The following is an 8,197-nucleotide window of genomic DNA, read 5'->3' on the forward strand; positions in this document are numbered from 1 at the left end:
TTTCAATTTACAAAGGACAGGGCCCTCCATATGAATGCATGTAACTTCTGTTTTGTATTTTGTATTCTGGGCAGAGGAACTCAGACTTTATAGCACCCAAGAGATTGAAGGGGTTTGTTTTAATTGGTTGGTTGGTGGCCAATGGATTGGCTGGGACAATATTCTGCCTGGCAACCAACAGTGATTGGTTCCTGTCAGGTAGGGTTTTTCAGAGGGAACTCAGATGAAATCACTCTCTCTCTGCTCGGCTGCCTGATGTCTGAAGGCAGAAACTTCCAGACCCTGAAAGAACTCTCCCGCTGTCTCTCTCGCTCTCTCTCTCTCTCTCTCTCTCTCGCTTTCTCTCTCTCTCTCTCACTCTCTCTCATGCTGGCTGTCTGTTATTTCTGTGAGTCCCATTACAAGCTGAAATAAAAGATAACATCTACCTGAAAGCTGAGAATGAAGAAGAATCTAGCTGGAAGATGTCCATCTGAACAACGACTCTTATCCTTTAACCTTCATCATTATTTCACACCCCTCTTTTCACTCTGTGTTTGTTTGTGTGTGTGTGTTTCGAGGGTGGGGTGAGTTAAAAGGGACAAGGGTCAGAGATCAGATAATAGTAAACTGGTTGAATTTGCTGCTATTTAATTATAGTCACTGGTAATAACAAAACGTTAATCGTGTTAATTTCACAGTTAATTTCAACTGTGCTACAACTTTGGACCAAGAGGGGCTGGAATTGATGGTGCACCGGCCCAGCGTGTCCGAACAGTTCTAGCACATGTAAATGGGAGGTATGGTAGCACAGTGGTTAGCACTGTTGCTTCACAGTGCCAGGATCCTGGGTTCGATTCCCGGCTTGGGCCACTGTCTGTGCGGAGTCTGCACGTTCTCCCCGTGTCTGCGTGGGTTTCCTCCGGGTGCTCCGGTTTCCTTCCACAGTCCAAAGACGTGCAGGTTAGGTGGATTGGACATTCTGAACTCTCCCTCTGTGTACCCGAACAGGCGCCGGAAGGTGGCGACTAGGGGATTTTCACAATAACTTCATTACATTGTTAATGTAAGCCTACTTGTGACAATAATTAAGATTATTATTATGATTATTACAAGCCAAACTGATAATGTTAAATTGGTTGTTATTGTAATTGTCCAGCAAAATCAAAATTGTTCAGAAAGCGCAGTCCAATTGCGGAATGACATCTAATGTTGGATACCATGGGCAGGATTTTCCACTATTCCTGCCTGCAGGATCTTGTGACCCCGCCAACGGTGACCCCCCACCATGTGTTCCCTGGTGGCAGAGGATGCGAACAACGGGAAGCCCCGTTGACAATGTCGGGGTCGGACAATCCTGCTGCCAGCCAATGGGGGGGCTGAAAAACGCGCCACGGGGGGTGCGGAAATCCCCTCCTCTGTTTTGACTTTTGCAGACACAGACCGGTTGAGTACGGTCAGTTCTTCCTGTTGCTATCAGCCGAAGGGACGTGCTGTTTGATATGATCCACCAGGCATTGGAAGCTGGCATCACACCGGTACTGAAATTCATATACCCCATTACTCATTTGTGTGGTAGGCAGAATGTCTTTTTTGACTTGAAGGCAGCCTCCTGTTCATGGAGAACAACAAGAAGAGTCATGGGGTTGGCACCGCGCCAACGGTGCCGAAGGTCCGGCGTGAGTTCGCGCATGCGCAGAACCGCCGGCGTATTTTTGCGCATGTGCAGGGGGGTGCCTTCTCCGCGCCGGCCATGGCGGAGCCCTACAGCGGCCAGTGCGGAAGGAAGGGGTGCCCCCACGGCACAGACCCACCCGCAGATCGGTGGGCCCCGATCTCGGGCCAGGCCACCGTGGGGGCACACCCGCACCCCACCGAGGACCGCACCAGCCGGCCTACCAGTCAGGACCCACCGTGTGGGACCATGTCCATTTAACGCCGGCTGGACTGGCCAGAAACCGATGGCCGCTCGGCCCATCGGGGCCCGGAGAGTTTCCAGGGGGGCCGCTGCCAATGGCCCCCGACTGGCGTGGCGTGATCCCCGCCCCCGCCTGAAAACCGGCGCCGGAGAATACGGCAGCCAGCGTCGGAGCAGCGGGGCAGGAGTCACGGCGCTCCCCGGGGATTCTCCGACCCAGCAGGGGGTCGGAGAAACCCGCTGATAGAGTGAAACGTTAACCCTGTTCTCCACTCTACAGATGCTACCAGACTTGCTGAGTGTTTCCAACATTTTTATTTCAGGTCCCCAGCATCTGCAGTATTTTGCTTTTATTCCCTTTGTGGATAATACTGCTACTTGTTGATACTGCATAGTAGCAGTTTGAATTTGTTAACTTGCTCCTGTCCCTATTTCTCATGGTCTTCATCTGTTGCTCAAATTTTTGAGGCATCTTTATTCTTCCAGGGTAATCCGAGGGAGCCGAGAATGACCTTTAACCTCCTCGTCCTTGCATCAGTCGATGATGGGCACGATTCTCCATTCCGGAGACTATGGGCTGGAATCTCCGATCCCCGACGGCGGAATCGCCCTCGGCGAGAGGGTGGACAATCCCCGCTGACGTCCAAATCGGGGGCGGCGCCACTTTTGCGATGCTCCGCCCCCGACCGTCCGAGTTCCTGACGTCGTGGGACACGTGTGGTCTCACCCGTTGTGAACTCAGCGTGGCGGCTGCGGACTCAGTCCAGCGCTGCCACAGTCAGGGGAGGGTCGGTCCGTGGGCAGGGCGGGCTTCATTCAGGGCTGGGGCACTGTGGGGGGGAGGCGATCTGGGGCGCGCAAGCGGCCGAAGGTGGTACTATTTTTGCGGTCGGGGGGGGCTGAGTCCATCATGAATCACGGTGCGAGCTCTCTGCTGCCTGCCCGCTAGCCCCCCCACCCCCGAGCAGGGAACCGGTGGTCATTTTGCGCCAGTTTCCCTGGCGTAAAACCCCACCGTTTTCACGCCGACGTGGGGACTTACTCTCCCAAACGGAGAATCCAGCCCCTTGTCCAGAGGATATGTTTGGTTTTGCGATGAAAAGGTTGGTGCCGCCCCACACTGATGCTCCGCTTGGGGGGGGGGGGGGGCGCTATCAGCCTTCCCGATATAAATGACTGGAGAATTGCCGAGTCTGTGGCCGCGCATGTGGACAGCGGTGACATATCAGCGGTTGCGCCGTACAGCATGGCACTGGCCGTACATGGACCCGACCTGCGAGATAGTGCCTCCCTGGACACCCGCTCGCCACCCCTGGGCCACCCCCCATCAGTCCCCCCAGCCCTCGCCAAGCCCCTCCAGGTTACCCCTCGACTGTGGCGGCGTTGGAGACAGTCCGCAGCCGCCGCGTCGCGTTCCCGATCGCTGAGACCACACGTCCCGCACAGCGTCGGGAACTCGGCCCTTGGGGGCTGGAGCATCAGGCAGGGCCTTCAGGTATCGGTCCTGAGGCCGTCCCAATGGCGTGCGGTGTATTCCTCGATGACGCCGTTTTGGAGGGGACGGAGTTTCTGAAAACAGGCGGCGCCCCCGATTCGGTCGTAAACAGGGATTCTCCGCCCGATCGCTGATTACGATATCAGTGTCGGGCAACTGAGAATCGCGCCTTAAGTGCTCCCACCGGAGTAGAATTGAACCTGGAACCCTGGAGCTGTGAAGCAGCAGTGCTAACCATGTTTGTCACAACAGGTCACACATGGGGACAGCAGGAACAAAGAGGACAATGGCAGTGCATCCCGTGTTTACAAAACTCAGAACATCTTGTCCAACTTTAGGTGTAGTCTAGGGTTAGGGTTAGGCGCTGGACGAACTATACACAGTTATAAGCAACAACGAAACAGAACACCCGGAGGCCTTGTTCATCGTGGCCGGAGACTTCAACAAGGCCAACCTCTAGAGTGTACTGCCAAACCTTCACCAGGACATCTCCTGTCCCACCAGGGGCGACAACATTCTTGACCACTGCTACTCAAAAATCAAGGACGCCTACCGTTCCATCCCCCGACCGCACTTTGGGAAATCAGACCATAAGACGGTGCTACTTCTCCCAGCATACAAAGAGAAACTCAAGCGGGAGAATCCAACAAAGAAGGTTGCGCAGTGCTGGTCTGGGGAAACAGAAGAGCTCCTACGTGACTTCTTAGAGACTGTGGACTGGTCCATATTTAAGAACTCAGCGACCAATTTAAATGTGTGCCACCACCATCACAGACTTCATCAGCAAATGTGTGGACGACTGCGTGCCAAAGAAAGCAGTACGTACGTTCCCCAACCGGAAACCATGGCTCAATCATAATATTGACTCCTTACTGAAGGACAGGTCTGAGGCGTTCAAGTCAGGGGACCCTGACCTATACAGGAAATCCAGGTACGACCTCCGCAAAGCCATCAGAGATGCCAAGAGAGAATATCAAACCAAGCTAGACTCACAGACTAGCATTACAGACTCCCGACGGTTGTGGCAAGGCCTAAACTTCATAACGGGCTACAAAGTGAAGCCGAGCAGTATCTCCGGCAGAAGCGCACCCCTCCTCGATGAACTCAATGCATTCTATGCTCGGTTCGAGCAGGTAACCAACAATCCGCTTGCGAGTGCCCCAGCAGCCCATAACACACCCATACCCAGCATCACAGCTTCCGAAGTCAGGTTGGCCTTCCTGAAAGTGAACCCTCGGAAGGCGACGGGTCCGGATGGGATCCCTGGTCGTGCACTAAGAGCCTGTGCGGAACAGCTGGCAGATGTGTTCGCGGACATCTACAACCTGCCCCTACTCCACTCCGAGGTCCCCACCTGTCCCTACTCCGCTCCGAGGTCCCCACCTGCTTCAAGAAGACCACCATCACACCGGTGCCAAAGAAGAACCAGACTACGTGCCTCAATGACTACCGTCCGGTGGCCCTGACCTCAGTCATAATGAAGTGCTTCGAGAGGTTGGTCATGAAGCGCATCACCTCCATACTCCCAGAACGCCTTGATCTACTGCAATTTGCATACCGCCGCAACCGGTCCACAGCAAATGCCATCTCTCTGGCCTTACTCTCCTCCCTTGAGCATCTCGGCAACATCTCCTACATCAGACTTCTATTTATTGACTACAGCTCCGCCTTCAACACCATAATCGCAGCCAAGCTCATATCAAATCTCCAAAACCTAGGACTTGGCTCCTCACTCTGCAATTGGATCCTCGACTTTCTGACTCACAGACCACAATCAGTAGGAATAAACGGCAGCGCCTCCTCCACAATAGTCCTCAATATCGAGGCCCCGCAAGGCTGCGTACTTAGCTCCCTACTCTACTCCCTGTACACACACGACTGCTTGGCAACATTTGGTTCCAACTCCATCTACACGTTTGCTGACGATACGACTATAGTGGGCCGGATCTCGAATAACGACGAGTCAGAATACATTAGGGAGATAGAGAACCTAGTGGAGTGGTGAAGTGACAACAATCTCTCCCTCAATGGCAGCAAAACTAAAGAGCTGGTAATTGACTTCAGGAAGCAAAGTCCTGTACACACCCCTGTCAGCATCAACGGGGCCGAGGTGGAGATGGTTAGCAGTTTCAAATTCCTAGGGGTGCACATCTCCAAATGTCTGTCCTGGTCCACCCACATCAACGTTATCACCAAGGAAGCACAACAGCGCCTATACTTCCTCAGGAAACTAAGGAAATTTGGCATGTCCACATTAACTCTTACCAACTTTTACAGATGCGCAATTGAAAGCATCCTATCTGGTTGCATCACAGCCTAGTATGGCAACTGCTCGGCCCAGGACCGCAAGCAACCTTAGAGTGTCATCCATTGACTCCATCTACACCTCCCGCTGCCTGGGGAAAGCGGGCAGCATAATCAAAGACCCCTCCCACCCGGCTTACTCACTCTTCCAACTTCTTCCATCGGGCAGGAGATACAGAAGTCTGAGAACACGCACGAACAGACTCAAAAACAGTTTCTTCCCCACTGTCACCAGACTCCTAAACGACCCTCCTATGGACTGATCTCATTAACACTACACCTCTGTATACTTCACCCGATGCCGGTGTTTATGTAATTACATTGTGTACCTTGTGTTGCCCTATTATGTACTTTCTTTTATTTTAGTTTCTTCTCATGTACTTAATGATCTGTTGAGTGTTCGCAGCAAAATACTTTTCACTGTACCTCAGTGCACGTGACAATAAACAAAATCCAATCCAATTTATTTCCATGATTAGATAACACTTACTAAATGATTCTGATTGTGCTAATAATTACACTAAAACCAATTTAAATGTATCAGTCAGGTTCATAGCCCAGTTCACTTGCATGTGTTAGAAGCTATTTATATTCATACGCAGGGTCTGTACTCATTGGAGTTTAGAAGGATGAGGGGGGATCTTATTGAAACGTACAGGATGCTGCGAGGTCTGGATAGAGGGGACGTGGAGAGGATGTTTCCGCTTGTAGGAAAAACTAGAAGCAGAGGACACCATCTCAGACTAAAGGGACGATCCTTTAAAACAGAGAAGCAAGGGCAGCACGGTGGTGCAGTGGTTAGCACTGCTGCATCACGGCGTCGACGTCCCAGGTTTGATCCCGGCTTTGGGTCACTATCCATGTGGAGTTTGCACATTCTCCCCGTGTTTGCGTGGGTTTCGCCCCCAGAACCCAAAGATGTGCAGGGTAGGTGAATTGAACACGCTAAAATGTCCCTTAATTGGAAAAAATGAATTGGGTACTCAAAATTTTTTTAAAAATAAAACAGAGAACAGGAGGAATTTCTTCAGCCAGAGGGTGGTGAATCTGTGGAACTCTTTGCCGCAGAAGGCTGTGGAGGCCAAATCACTGAGTGTGTTTAAGACAGAGATAGATAGGTTCTTGATTAATAAGGGGATCAGGGGTTATGGGGAGAAGGCAGGAGAATGGGGATGAGAAAATATCAGCCATGATTGAATGGGGGAGCAGACTCGATGGGCCGAGTGGCCTAATTGTGCTCCTATGTCGTATGCTCGAAAAGTGGATGAATAACAAATAGCCCGGGTGAGAGATGGTACTACCTGGAGCTTTGGGGCGGGGGGGGGGGGGGGGGGGGGGGGTGTACAGAGTGATGTGTTTGTATTACACTTTAGAGTTAGCATTTACACAAAAGCCAAATGCAACTTTTTTTTAAAAAGAAAGCACGTAAATGGATTTTGGGATTTTCGGAATTTCAGAGGTGTACAAACCAGTGACCCAAAGAGTTGTATCCTGACACCCCGCTCGGTTTGCCATCCGGTGATGGTGAGAAGGCACCTCTTGTGTGTGGTAGGTTGTTTATGCGCTGCATTGCTTTTCTGAGTGTCTTTTGTTAACTTCCTTTCCGAACTAGAAAGTGTGCTGACATTGTGTTGCCGCGAGCATTGAAGAGGAACGTTCCTTTCCAGACAAAATGTTTTGGGGGTCGGGAGGGTGAATCTATAGGAAAGAAAAATAAAGATGAACTATGCAAATGTTTGTTTTTATTTTAAAAAATCCCAAAGCATCCCCTTTGTTTGATACGGGCAGCTAATAAATAACCCCAGGACAATGAGAGAGAAAGAAAGTTTTCTATTTAGTTTCCAGCATCATCTTCAATGCTTGACTTTACCTGCTACTTTGATGTACTTTAAGAGTCAGGTCTATGGTTTCCTCTCAATGCATTGACCTTAAGGCCAATAATTTACGCTTTCAGTAGACTTTCTGCACAGGGCTTTATTCAGGTGAAGGTAAGTTAAAGTCGCCATAGTCCCAGATAACCAGAGGATAGTTTCCCCTTTGAGGGGGAGAGTTGACTGGTTGGCATTTTTAAAAAAAAATTTAGAGTACCTAATTCTTTTTTTTCCAATTAAGGGGCAATTTAGCGTGGCCAATCCACCTACCCTGCACATCTTTGGGTTGTGGGAGTGAGACCCACGCAGACACGGGGAAAATGTGCAAACTACACACGGACAGCGACCCGGGGCCGGGATCGGACCCGGGCGGGTCCTCGGCGCCGTGAGGCAGCAGTGCTAACCACTGCGCCACCGTGCTGCCCCAGCTAGTGGGGATTTAACCTGAGGAGCGCCACCCCTCAGGCAAGGGGCAAGGTTGAAAAGGCGGGGCCTTTATGAGTAACCTCTGCTGGCACGGGAATTGAACCCACGCTGCTGGCCTCCTCTCAATTTGCTTCTTATTTTCTGTGTGGGTTTGAGACATTCACGTTTTGGCATTGTCTTTATGTGATCACAAATCTTGTCAAT

The sequence above is a fragment of the Scyliorhinus torazame genome, chromosome 10, assembly GCF_047496885.1.
Source record: "Scyliorhinus torazame isolate Kashiwa2021f chromosome 10, sScyTor2.1, whole genome shotgun sequence".
Classification (NCBI taxonomy): Eukaryota; Metazoa; Chordata; class Chondrichthyes; order Carcharhiniformes; family Scyliorhinidae; genus Scyliorhinus; species Scyliorhinus torazame.